Consider the following 13,303-nt stretch of genomic DNA (forward strand, 5'->3'; position numbering starts at 1 on the left):
CACTTTGGATACTTAAAGTTATTATTGTTTTTATCTTTTAATTGGGATTTAAAAGGTTGGTCTGTTATTTGATTACACTGTAATTTCATGAACTTAATAAGAATTTTATTTTTGTAACTTTATAGCTATGGTGGTTAAGCACTTTGAAGAATTTTTAATGACTTTAAAATTATATTTTGGGTTTATGTTATCTGAAAAAAAGTACCAATAAAGGTAGCAAATCCTCTTAAAGAAAACAAAGTATTATATAATTTTAACTGAGGATGGGAGTTGAGAGCCCATTCAATTGTCAAGAATTTTAGATTTTTTATCTAAATCCAACCTTTGGGAATTAAAATTCATTGGCTCAGGACAGTCTGGCAAGGTGCACAGAAATCTCCCTCTCGGTTTGGGAGGGCTGTCCCAACAATAGGGCTGGCTCTTAGAAAGGACAATTTGGAATTGAAAAAAGAAAAAATCATTGGCTCTTGGCTAAATCTTATCTAAGAAAAAAATAGTCAAACAGCTTGAATGTGTATGTGTGTGTGCGTGTGTTTTAAAAGTAATGCTGATTAGCCAAAAAGTAAATTTATCATAAATACTTTGATACACTTTTTCTACTCAGATTTTGTTTAAAAGGAAAATGCATTTTTAAATAGTCTTTCATGACATTTCAGAGCAGAGTTTTAAACCATTCTCATATGTTTATTCTGTTTAATCAACTATGTTTTTCCATTTATACTCTAATTTAAACATTCATGCATTAAATCGTAACAACAATTTCTAAATAATTGTGTGACATGAAACCTGTCCTCATCACTTTGATAAGTCAGAGACAGTTTCTAATTAAAACAGGATAAATGTTGGATTATGAAGAGTATTTTGTGAAGGTATGATTAACTTGAATTTTGCTATGTATTCTTAGGAGTCACTTTTTATTTTTATACCCTCTTTGGATATAAAAAAGTGGTTAAAGATTTGAGATTTTCCATCCTGTGGGAATTTAATTAAAACTTTCTATGGTCCCTAAAGAGAAAGAGACAATTTGGGTCTTTTTGCTTCTGTTGTCACATTCTCTTAGTGAGAGCAGCAGATCACATCATGTATACTTGCTTTTAAAAGACACAGCAAAAATACAGCGAACAACCTCAGAAATGCGGAAAGAAATCTACTGTCTCCCTCATTATTCAGATCAGAGATCAACAAGCAGATGGATCCTATATTAATTGCTGTAGATTGCAAAACCTACTATATTTTTCTTCCAAATCTATTATGCTCACTACACTTTCTGCATGCATTTAACATAGCTTAAAATTATGGCCCCAGGAAAATCAAAAGTTTAAAAAATTTTTCGTAGTATATGCTTTTTGAGATAGTTAAGCACATAAAATTTATTTACTAACTAATGTTTAATAAAACTTTATCTTTTATGTTTAGTATTTTTCTTAATCTTCTTGGTCTGCCATGACAAAATACCATAGCCTAGGTGGCTTAAACGAGAGAAATTTATTTCTGACAGTTCTGGAGGCCAGAAAGCCCAAGATCAAGGGGCCAGCAATGTAAATTTTGTTCTGAGGCCTCTTCTCTTGGCTTGCAGGTGCCTGGCATCTCACTGTGTGCTCACAGGATCTCTTCCTTGTGCACAGAAGGAGAGAGAAAGCGCACACATCTCTCTCCATTGAGAGAGGGACATCAATCCTATTGATTAGGGCTCCAATCTTATGACCTCATTTAGTGTTAATCACTCCCTTAAAGGCCCCATCTCCAAATACAGCCACACTGGGGGTTAGAGCTTCAGTATATAAACTTGGAGTGGACACAAACGTTCAGTCTATAAAAGTATTTTTATCAGATATTTTGTATGCCAGTATTCACTCATTAAAAGAAAAACTGTTTTGCTTGGATACTATTGAGCAGATTATACGAGAATGCTTTGCAGAAAAGTACTGTTTAAACCAATCTGTGGAGAATTCTCATGTACAAATCTAACAGCAGCGAAACTTCTGCCCTATGATCTGACATTTCTGGATTCAAATCCAAGGGTTGACACTGAAAAATGCTGACGTCATACCTCCTAGAGTTACCAATCCAATACTGGTATCTACTAGTTACAATTACTTAATATCATGTAATTTTAGAAAAGACGTCAAAAGTTGTTGACCATGAGTCATTCGAATGACAAGAAAAGCATTCTTTTTAAAAAATGTGTTTCAATATCTAGGCATAAAGATACGATAATAAAGACTCTACCCTTGGCTCCTCTCTCCGTCCAGCCTATTTTTAAACTCCCCGTTCCCTCCCCACATTTCCATTCTGAATTTGACCCAAGTTCAGACAACTTATTAGATTTGTAGTGAAGGAAAGAGTATTAGTCAAAGTTCAACTAGAGAAGCAGAACCAGTGGGAGATTTTATCTATAAACAAATATATGTCTATTTGTTTACGTGATTGTAGGGGCTGGCGAAGCAAGTAGGAAGCCTGTTGGGTAGGCAGTCAGGAAGGGAAGGTCATGGGCCAGCTGGAACCCCAGAGACAGGAGCAGAAGTTTGTTGTCCACAGGTGGGAGGCTCTTCACTCACAGAAGTCCTGAACATATTTTAATAGCCTTCCAACTGATTAATTCAGGCCCACACAGGATAATCTCCTGTTGGATTAACTCAACAGATTAGAGCCTTTAATTACATCTGCAAAATTTCCTCATAGAAGAGTGTAGATTGGTGTTTGAGTAAATAACTGGGAGCAGCTGTGTGTATGCTAAAAATGGTTTTAACTCCTGACTCTTCCACTTATATGCGTGTGACTTTAAGCTGATTATTAAAACTCTGACACCTAATTTCCACATCTGTGAAATGGGAACAAGATCTGTATCACAAAATTGCTGTGAGGATTAAAAACTCATTACAGAGAGAAGTCAAGATGGTGGCGTAGGCAGACTCTGAACTCACCTCCTCCCGCGGACACAGCCAATTTACAACTACTCGTGGAAAAACTACCCCTGAGACAGAACTGAAAACTGGATAAGAGGAACCCCTGCAACAAACAACAAGCCTAATCGAGGTGGAAGAGGCAGAAATTCCCTTCTGGAGAGAAAAAACAACTCCTTCACGAGCCGCCAACGTTGAGGCCTCCCAGAGCAGCCCACAGGTCTGCAGCCTCCCTGGAGGAGGGGCCTGAGCCGGGGGCTCCCCTGCTGTGGGCATTTTGTGGACCCAGCACAATCGAGACGAGTGGCAGACTATCTAACTTTACCTGCTACTAAAACATTGGGGAATACCCCCAGAAAAGCTGGATCACAAAGACATTAAAACCGGCTCTTAAAGGGCCCATGCGCAAATTCACCCGTTTCAGAAAGCAACCTAAAATCACCAAAGCACCAGTACACAGTGCTTTGGTGAAAAGAGACTCACTTGATAGGCTCTGAGTGCATCTCGGTGAGAGGTCAGACCTCTCCAGGGACTGGGACATTGGCGGCGGCCATTGTTGTGGCCTGGTGTGGGCGTGCTGACACAGACGCCATTGGAGTTCTCCCTGGGGCCTGCTAGCCCAGGTCTGCCCCACTCACTAGAACACCAATTTAATCCAGCTCAGCCAGGGCAGGCAGCCCATCCTAAGGACTGGCCCACCCAACAACAAGCCCTCAGGCAACTTGTGGGCCTGCATAGATTGGTGATTGGATTCTCCGCAGCCTGGCAACTGAGCCTACTTCAGTGGGGCAGGGCGTGCACAAGGAGCGGGTGGAGAGTGTGGGGCAGTGGTGGAGTGTGTGGGGCTCCCACCGTGGGGAGTCTGGGTCCACCTCAGGAGGTCGGGGTGCAGACACGGGGCAGGACTGTGTTGACTGTGTGTGGACCTGTGGGCAGCAGGGCTTGTCAGCTGCAGAAGACTTGTGCTTCTCAAAGACCCACATAGGGGGTTTGCCCCACCTTCCAAAGCCTGAAACAATTGGGTGCTCCCGGGCCTGAGGCCAGCCCCACCCATCTGGAATCCTCAGAGAGCTGACAAGAGACCTAAAGGCTGGTGGTTTATAGCAATTGTAAGCCCCTGAGCCTAACAACCTGCCACACTGGGGCCCTACTCACTTAAAAGATATACTGCAACACAAATGTGGTATTAGAACTTGCAGCCAACTGTGCTGGGGATTGCCACACCTGATAAAGAGACTGAAGGGCCCACAACAACTACAAGCAGGTGAGCATTACAACAGCTGGCCAGGAGCACAACTCAGCCTCCCTGGGCGCCTACAGGGAGAGAAAACATGCCACAACAGTTGGACACATGTAGCCCACATAGGAGTCACCCCTGGTACATTGAGAACTGAGGGAAGCACACTGCAGGACTCCTAAGGCATCACTTATGTAATGTCACCTATCCAAGAGCAGGAGACGTAGCTGACCTAGCTAATACATAGACACAAGCACAAAGAAAGAGGCAAAATGAGGAGGCAAAGGAATACATTCCAAGTAAGGGAACAGGACAAAACCCCAGAAAAGGAACTAAGTGAAACAAAAATGAGCAACCTACCTGACAGAGAGTTCAAACAAAGAGTGTTAAGGATGCTCACTGATCTGGGGAGAAGAATAGATGAACTCAGTGAGAATGTCAACAAAGAAATGGAAGATATATAAAAGAACCAATCAGAAATGAAGAATACAATACTGGAAATGAAAAATTCACTAGAGGAACTCAAAAGCAGAGTTAGAGGATACAGAAGAACAGATCTGCGAGCTGGACGAAAGACTAGAAGAAATTACCCAAGCTGAATAGGTAAAAGAGAAAAGAATTAAAAAGAGTGAGGACAGTCTAAGGGACCTCTGGGACAACATCAAGCGCACTAACATCCGTGTTGTAGGTGTCCCGGAAGGAGTAGAGCGAGACAAGGGGGCAGAGAATCTATTTCAAGAAATAATAGATGAAAACTTCCCTAACCTAAGGAAGGAAACAGACATCCAGGTACAGGAAGCACAGAGAGCACCAAAAAAGATAAACCCAAAGAGGCCTACACCAAGACACATCATAATCAAAATGTCCAGAATTAAAGATAAAGAGAGAATCCTAAAAGCCGCAAGAGAATGTCAAGTTACATACAAAGGAAACCCCATAAGGCTATCAGCTGACTTCTCAGCAGAAACTTAACAGGCTAGAAGAGTGTGGCACGATATATTTAAAGTGTTAAAGGGAAAAAACTTACAGCCAAGAATACTCTACCCAGCAAGGTTATCATTCAGAATGGAAGGAGAGATCAAAAGTTTCTCAGACAAGCAAAAATTAAAGGAGTTTGTCACCAAGAAACCAGTGCTACAAGAAACGTTAAAGGGACTGATTTAAGGGGAAAAGAGAAGACCACAAATAGGAAAAATTATCTAGTTCCGTGATAAGAGGGTAATGGATACAAATGCACAAAAAAGAGGTTAGATATCATATCATAAACATAAAATGAGGGAGGAGGGGAGTTAAAGAGTAGAGCTTTCAGACAGAGGTCAAACTAAAGAGACCATCAATTCTGTATAGAAGGAGAAAGGAACAGAGATGGACTGCTAAAACCCTAAGGAAAAAAAAAAGTTTAAAAATGGCAGTAAGTACATACTTATCAATAGCTACTTTAAACGTCAATGGACTAAATGCTCAATTAAAAGGCATAGGGTGGCTGATTGGATAAAACAACAAGACCCGTATATATGCTGCATACAAGAGACACACTTTAGACCTAAAGACACTCACAAACTGAAAGTGAAGGGATGGAAAAAGATACTCCACACAAATGGCACTGAAAAGAAAGCTGGGGTAGCGGTACTCATATCAGACAAAATAGACTTTAAACCAAAAGTGTAAAAAGAGACAAAGAAGGGCATTACATAATGATCAAGGGAACAATCCACCAAGAGGATATAACACTTGTAAATATCTACGCACCCAATGTAGGAGCACCTAAATATATAAAGCAATTATTAACAGACATAAAAAGATATATAGACGGTAACACAATAATAGTAGGAGACTTTAACACTCCACTTACACCAATGGATAGATCATCCAAACAGAAGATCAATAAGGGGGACCGGCCCCGTGGCTTAGCGGTTAAGTGCGCACGCTCCACTACTGGCGGCCCAGGTTCAGATCCCGGGCGCGCACTGACACACTGCTTCTCCGGCCATGCTGAGGCCGTGTCCCACATACAGCAACTAGAAGGATGTGCAACTATGACATACAACTATCTACTGGGGCTTCGGGGGTGGGGAAGAAAAAGGAGGAGGATTGGCAAAAGGTGTTAACTCAGAGCAGGTCTTCCTCAGCAAAAAGAGGAGGATTAGCATGGATGTTAGCTCAGGGCTGATCTTCCTCACCAAAAAAAAAAAAAGAAGAAGAAGATTAATAAGGAAACATTGGCCTTAAATGACACACTAGAACACATGGACCTAGCAGATATATACAGAACATTCCATCCAAAAACCGAAGAATACATGTTGTTTTCAAATGTACATGGAACATTCTCCAGGATTGATCACATATTAGGCCACAAAACAAGTCTCCATAAATTTAAGAAGATTGAAATAATACCAAGCATCTTTTCTGACCACAACGAGGAAAATGTCCATAAGAGGAAAGTGGATCTCCAAGGGGAAAAGGATAGTAATTCATATTATTTTAAACTAAATATTCTAAGACTCATCTATGACTGATTTGCTGATATCAGACTAAATTTGCCATCTAGAATAACTTTAAAAGCTTAATAAAATATGAACGAAAAATAAATAGTGGCATCAGAGAGCAACCAAGGCAGCCAAAACTTAAGGTGCCCAGCTCCTAGAAAGCAGGAAAGGCATTAAGATGAGCCTGCAATTATCATAATATCAGAAAGCTCAGAGGATGAGCTGAGGAGGAGCCAGGCAGGCTTGACGCACAAGGAACCATGTAGATATTAATAAATTGTGGCGTCCCTATGAGAAAGAGAAATGGGCAGCCAGCTAAGGTTCTGCTCTAAATCACAAGAACAACAACAAAACAAAAGAGCAAGAATGGAAGGGTAGGAAGATGACAGAAATTGCTGCAATAAAATATCACAATTCTCTGCTTAGTTATCAGATCTGAGACAATTTTCAGATTTGGAACCCATCGACTGAGCCCTTGGGATCCCTATGAGGAAGGACCCTGTAATACCATGGAAGTAGGTACTGTGGCAATTCGCTTGGACCTTTCCCAAAGGGACCTATAGTTATTCACTCAGGTGACTGTACACCCCAAAAAAGGGGACTCACTAGACATTTCAAGAACTATTGGACATTGAACACCAGTAACACCCTCTGCAGCCCCAGAATCAAGCAATTGTCCAATGGAGAAGATCCCAACCACAAGATTGGTGCACTCCAAATCTGTCTCCCAGCTTGGTCTCTCCAGTGTTTATTTCCTCAGCAGCCTTTGATATCAAACAGATCATCCTTTTCTCTGGGTTTCCTAGGTTGTTCTTAACAGGACTCCTGGTCTACCACAAGTTACTCCATCCCATTTAGGATAAAGTCTCATTCAGCATTTTATCATCTTCTGGAATAATGTATTTATTCTTTTTTCAACAAATATTTACTTGGTGACTATTATAGCACAGTATAAGATCAGAGTCAGGGAAAAGTCTAAAAATCTACCATTTAGGAAAAAGAAACAAATATTTGGCATTTACAGATACCATGTAACAAAACCCCCAGTGCTCTTCATACTCCAGGCAATTCTCTCATCACCTCCTTCCTCCTCTCTAATACTCACAACCTTATCCCTATAATTTGCTTTAAGACTATCAAGTTTCATTCTATTATGTCTATTATTGTTATTCATATCAATCACAAGAAGCCCTTGACTCCTAGGTTGTTACCCTCTCTGGGACCCCAAGCCCATATGGCTCAGTATGTCTCCTAAACCAACCTCATCTTCTGTCATTCTCCAATTCCTGAAACCATTCCACTAGGCCCTCTGGACTAAGGATCAGTCACCAGGAAAATACCCTCTATCTTCAAATATCTTCAAATACCCTATATCTTTTTACTCCAACTGAGGAATACTTCTTCCCTGAGGGCACAGATTCCCACTCAGACCTCTCACATGCTGGCTAGCTTCTCTCCCACAGCCCTGTTATCGTTGGGTGTAGAAGCTGGTGAGTGCTCTTCATGTTGACACTCCCTGTCTATGCTCCGTCTCTCTTCCTTAAACCCACCGAGGTTAGAATTTCGTGCCATCACAGTACACAACCTGATTCCATCCTTACTCCAGTCACCTCAGTCCTTTCCAGTTCCTGCCGCATTTCTCTGCTATTCCTGATATATAACATTGTATATTTATTTTTGCCTTCAATTCCTCTTCTCTATTCTCTATTTAACCCAATCCAGTCAGGCTTTTTGTCCTCATCTCTCCACTGAAACAGCTCTTGCTGAGGTCAGGAATAATCCCATTGTTAAAGCCTTTGATCAGTTTTCTGTCATGGTTTACTTACACAACATTTGGCACCACTGATCATTCCTCTTTAAACACTTCTATCACTTGGCTTTCAGATATTAAATTCTCCTGCTTTTCCTCCTACTTCACTGGGTACTCTTTCTCAGTCTTGATCCTTTTTTTCCTTCTCCCTTTTTCCCTCAGCCCCCAGCAACCACTTTTCTACTCTCTGTTTCTATGAGTTTTACTTTTTTTCTTTTTTTTAAGAGTCCACATATAAGTGATACCATGCAGTTTTCGTCTTTCTCTGTCTGGCTTATTTTACCTAGCATAACGCCCTCAAAGTCTATCCATGTTGTCACAAATGGCAGGGTTTCCTCCTTTCTCATGGCTGCATAATATTCCATTGTATATATATATACCACATTTTCTGTATCCATTCACCTGTTGATGGGCCCTTCGATTGCTTCCATATCTTGGCTATTGTGAATAGTGCTGCAGTGAACGTGGGAGTCTCTCTTTATGCTCATCCCGAAACAGCTTAGTCTTTGAACTCTTCTTATCTATCAACAGTACTTCCCCAGGGGAGCTCATTCAGTCTCAGGTCTTTAAATACCATCTATAAGCTAATGATTCTCCAATTTATTCTCAAATTGTCAAGCCTGGACATCTCCTCTGAGCTCCACCCTCACACATCCAACTGCCTATTTTATATCTCCAAACTGAATTCCTAATCTCCGAACCTTCTCATCCTAAAGTCCTTCCCATCTCAGTAAATGGCAACTCAATCCTTCCAGTTGCTCAGGCCAAAATCCTCTGTGTCATCCTTGACAAATCTCTTTCTCTTCTATCCCATATCCAGTTCCTTGACAAATCTTAGTAACTCTGCCTTCAAATATATATCCAGATTACGGCCACTTTTTACCACTTCATTGCCATCATCTCAGCAAGACATCGTCATCCCTCACCTCGATCATTGTAATAGCTTCCGCCCTTGCCCCTGGTCAATTCACAATACAGTAAGTAGTCAGAGTAATCCTTATAAGGCATAAATTAAATCATGTTGTTCTTCTGCTTACAGCCAACTAATGGTTTCCCTTGCAACGGACAGTCTGAGCCCTGACAATCATCTATCAGGTTGTATTTTATACCCGTTCTACCTCTCTGACTTGATTGGGTACCATCCTCCATGTTCTGACAGCAGCCTTCTTCCTCTTCTCCATCAATACAAGCACACTGCAGCCTTTAGGACTTTGTACTTACTGGCCCATTTTCAAAAAGGCTTTTCCCACCTTCCTAAGCATCTGTATCTCTCTCATTTCCTTCATGTCTTTGGTCAGATGTCATCTTATGTGCGAAGCCTCCTCCGTCACTGTATTTTACACTTCACATGCACACATGCACAGACACACACGCACTCGCGCTCCCTACCCTATTTTATTTTTATTCATTGTTGTTATCCCCATTTGACATAGTATAATATTTAACTTTTTGTTTATTCTCCTTTTCTACCTTAGAATATATGGCATAAGAGGAAAGAATTTTTCTCTATTTTGTTGACTGCTGTATCTCCAGTATTTAGAACCATAAATAACACATTGTAGGCACTCAAGAACTTTTAACTATTGATTGAAAGAATTAAATTCTTAGGAGTATAAGGCCATTCTGAGTGTATCCAAAGAGAGATACACCATCTTTAAGCCTAGTGGAATATCCGTTGTATAGATGAATTTGGTATGATGTACATTTTCAAATTAAAAAATATTTCTCAGACCATATTTTCCCAGAGACGCCTTTTGAGACGGGGTGTTCTCTCTCTCTTTTTATCTGTGGGCCTCAGAGATAAGCTGAAAAGTTGCAACTTTCTAACTACAAACCAAGTTTGTCTATTCAGTTTTTATGTGTTTATCCTCATTAACAAGCTCTCTCTTAATCTGTAAATGTTTTGAAGTTATTCTTCATTTATTCAGCAACTATTTATTGAATACCTACTATTTGCAGGTACTGTGCTAGTTGTTGGGGATCTAGGGCCCCTGCTCTCAGGGAACTAACACGTGCATTTTTCTCCACAGTGAACTAGAGCACCTCTAACCTATGGCCTTAGTAACATCATGTAAAGTTATGTGGTTGTTTGTGGAAATCACGATACATATATCATTGACCTTAACTGCTTTGGGTTTATCCCAAAATAAACACTCAAAACCAGACCACGTGATCTAATGTAAATGACACAGCATTTCAACACAGAAGACCTGAATTCTATTTCCTACAACTTGGTTAACCTTTGTAGCAGGTCAGATGGTCTCCATTTACCTCAGTTTCATCTGTAAGAAAAAGTTAACAAACTCCATCAAATGCAAAAGATTCTTGTGATGATAAAGTAATAGTTAATAAAATTCTCTTGAAAACTTAATATACTACTTCAATAAGTAATAAAATTATTATTATTATTAAATTGGGAGGCAGTACTGTGTGGTGTGGCAAAGAACAAGCTTTGGAAGGAGACAGGGTTGAGGTCAAATCCTAGTCCTGGGACTTAGCAGTAAATGGAAACAATGCTATTTAATTTACAAAGTTAATGTGGGAATTAGATCTGACATATTCAAAAAGGCTGACACCTAACACAGGATTGGGGAACAGAGTAGGTGCCATTGTCAGCTCTTTTTATCTACTGTAATATTTTGGCATCCGACCATTAGAATTGCTATTTTCTTCTATTTTTTTAAATATACCTCAGTTTTTAGATCTGTAGAATGGGGAAAATATATTGTATTGGACTCTTTCAAAAGGCCTCCTCAGGAGTATTGCATTTATAATAGATTGTGATCCTGGAGCAAAAGTCTCTATTATCACATCCTTGAGGGCAGCATTTTGACATTCTTTATTAGATTTCTGCATGATCAACTCTGAAGACAGACAGAAAAATCACATTCAGGAAAAGCTCTCCAGGGCAGGAGACTGGAGGAAAATAAGAATAATGAGGTAATACAAACTGTAAAGTAAGCCAGGCAAAGGGCCAAGAATTTTCATGCAATGGGAGGCTGGAGACAATCAGCTCTCAAGTACCTACAGCTTCCAGCTCCTTTCAAACGGCAGGAGACAGAACACTCATCTCTAGCAATTTTTAAAAGTCAAAGTCAAACAAGCGCCCTCACTTCCACTGCCGTTAGAGGACACCCCTTCACAGGTTCACTGTTGGCCTCAGATCACTGGCTTTACTGACATCATTCCAGTCACACGGCGGAGATGTTTACAGTTTGCGGAAACTTCGATTCTATTCTACATTAATCTAGTGTCAAGGTTATTCTCCTAAGCAAATGAATGTGGAATAATGAAATGCTCAAGTCCTTTTATCACAATTGCGTTGTACAGGCTTTGTGCCTTCGCCTAAAGTTCCAGAACTAGGAGGGCTATCTCTCCCCTCTCAACTCAAGTACTTTTGGGCTTTTGAAATGAAAAAAGTATGCTTTATAGTATAACAGCGAGAAATTAGCTGATGTTTTGGCACAATCTGAAGCTGTGTCCTGACATTATTGCACGACTGCCTCTACACAGGCAGTTCTTTATCCATTTTGGAAGGTCCAGAACCAACACTCTGCTCCTTGATCTATCATTGAAAGCTTTAGAAACAAAGTGCTCCACTTTATGAACCAATGCTTTATGAACCAATTGACAAACTCAGCTGCATTACCTACTAGAGAATTTTATAGATTTTATGGCTCTTCACTTAAAAACCAATTTGTGGGGATTTAGGTCACATTTTGATAATTCAGCCTACAAAAGCCTAACTTTTTTAATTCTCTGGTCATATCTGAACATTCATGAATATAACAAAGAGTCATATTATTCTATATCATGAGTTCAAACTGTAATTCATTCTTGTAAAACTGGAATTTCACCACTGCTTTTCAAAGTTATATGATGACCATGAAACAGTACCACAAATAGCAGCAGGAGAATAGCTGTTATTTGTGTATATAGATATTCATATTTATTTATTTTTATTATTGCAAAAAGATGGCCCATTCCTGCTCGAGGCATAAAATATTGAGCAGTTTACTACTACAAGAATTGGGAACTTTTAATTCCTGATACACGGTATTTCATATTTACAATATTGTCAATAGGTAAGTTTGATATTTAAATTTGGTTTTGTTCTTGGTGTGGTTACTTTAGGAGTTTGTCTGTATGCTAGTCATTTGCTGCCAGTCAGATGCCTACTTGTTTTTGTTGATGGGTTCAGAGTTAAACAGGTTTCTTCTCTCTCATCCATCTCTTGCCCAGTCTTTTTCAAGCTCATTAATTTCATGGCCCAATGACCTTTGAGCAGATCAATCTTTCCTTCAGAGTCATGGCTTTCTTTAGTTACCATATTGAAAATCGATACTATGTACTTTAGGTCAAGATAAAGTTTTAAAACGTGGTGCTCACGAAATGTTTTCTCATCAGAACAGAAGAAGGGCTGTCATTTTCTACCCGGCACAGAGGCACGAGAAGCTAGGGATGCGTCCACCCCTGGTTTCAGAAAGAAAGGCTGCGGATCTCAGGGTTTCCTTTGTCTGCCTGCGATCACACACATATTGCTAATGGCCCGAGGCACTCGTGCATTTCAGGGAGCTCTCCAGCCTCCTCTCCAACTAATTCCTTCCAGAGCCTCTGTTCAAGTGTGACTCATCACTTTACAAAGCCACCGCCTCCCTGCTCTCCTCCTGCCAAATGTGGAGGGCATGTCTTTCCCATTGGATTCCTGCCATTTCTCTCATACATTTGACGTAATCCTCTTTCCCATTGTTTTTGTGCATCAGATTGTGCAAAACTGCAGGAAAAAAGGTAGAGCAGAACCTAAAAACCTGCAAAATGATAATGCTGAGATGGCTTCCATTTTCCTAGGGTATTCTTTGGCCGTGAA

General features: G+C 40.3%; 1 non-coding gene across 1 annotated transcript; it reads left to right on the forward strand.

Annotated features, from left to right (window-relative positions):
• Window positions 1-307: 307 nt before the first annotated feature.
• LOC131416597 (small Cajal body-specific RNA 11) lies at window positions 308-435 on the forward strand. Its single transcript, XR_009222616.1, has one exon. It is a non-coding gene; the product is annotated as a small Cajal body-specific RNA 11 (non-coding RNA).
• The last annotated feature ends 12,868 nt before the right edge of the window (window positions 436-13,303 follow it).

The sequence above is a fragment of the Diceros bicornis genome, chromosome 17 (assembly GCF_020826845.1).
Source record: "Diceros bicornis minor isolate mBicDic1 chromosome 17, mDicBic1.mat.cur, whole genome shotgun sequence".
Lineage (NCBI taxonomy): Eukaryota > Metazoa > Chordata > Mammalia > Perissodactyla > Rhinocerotidae > Diceros > Diceros bicornis.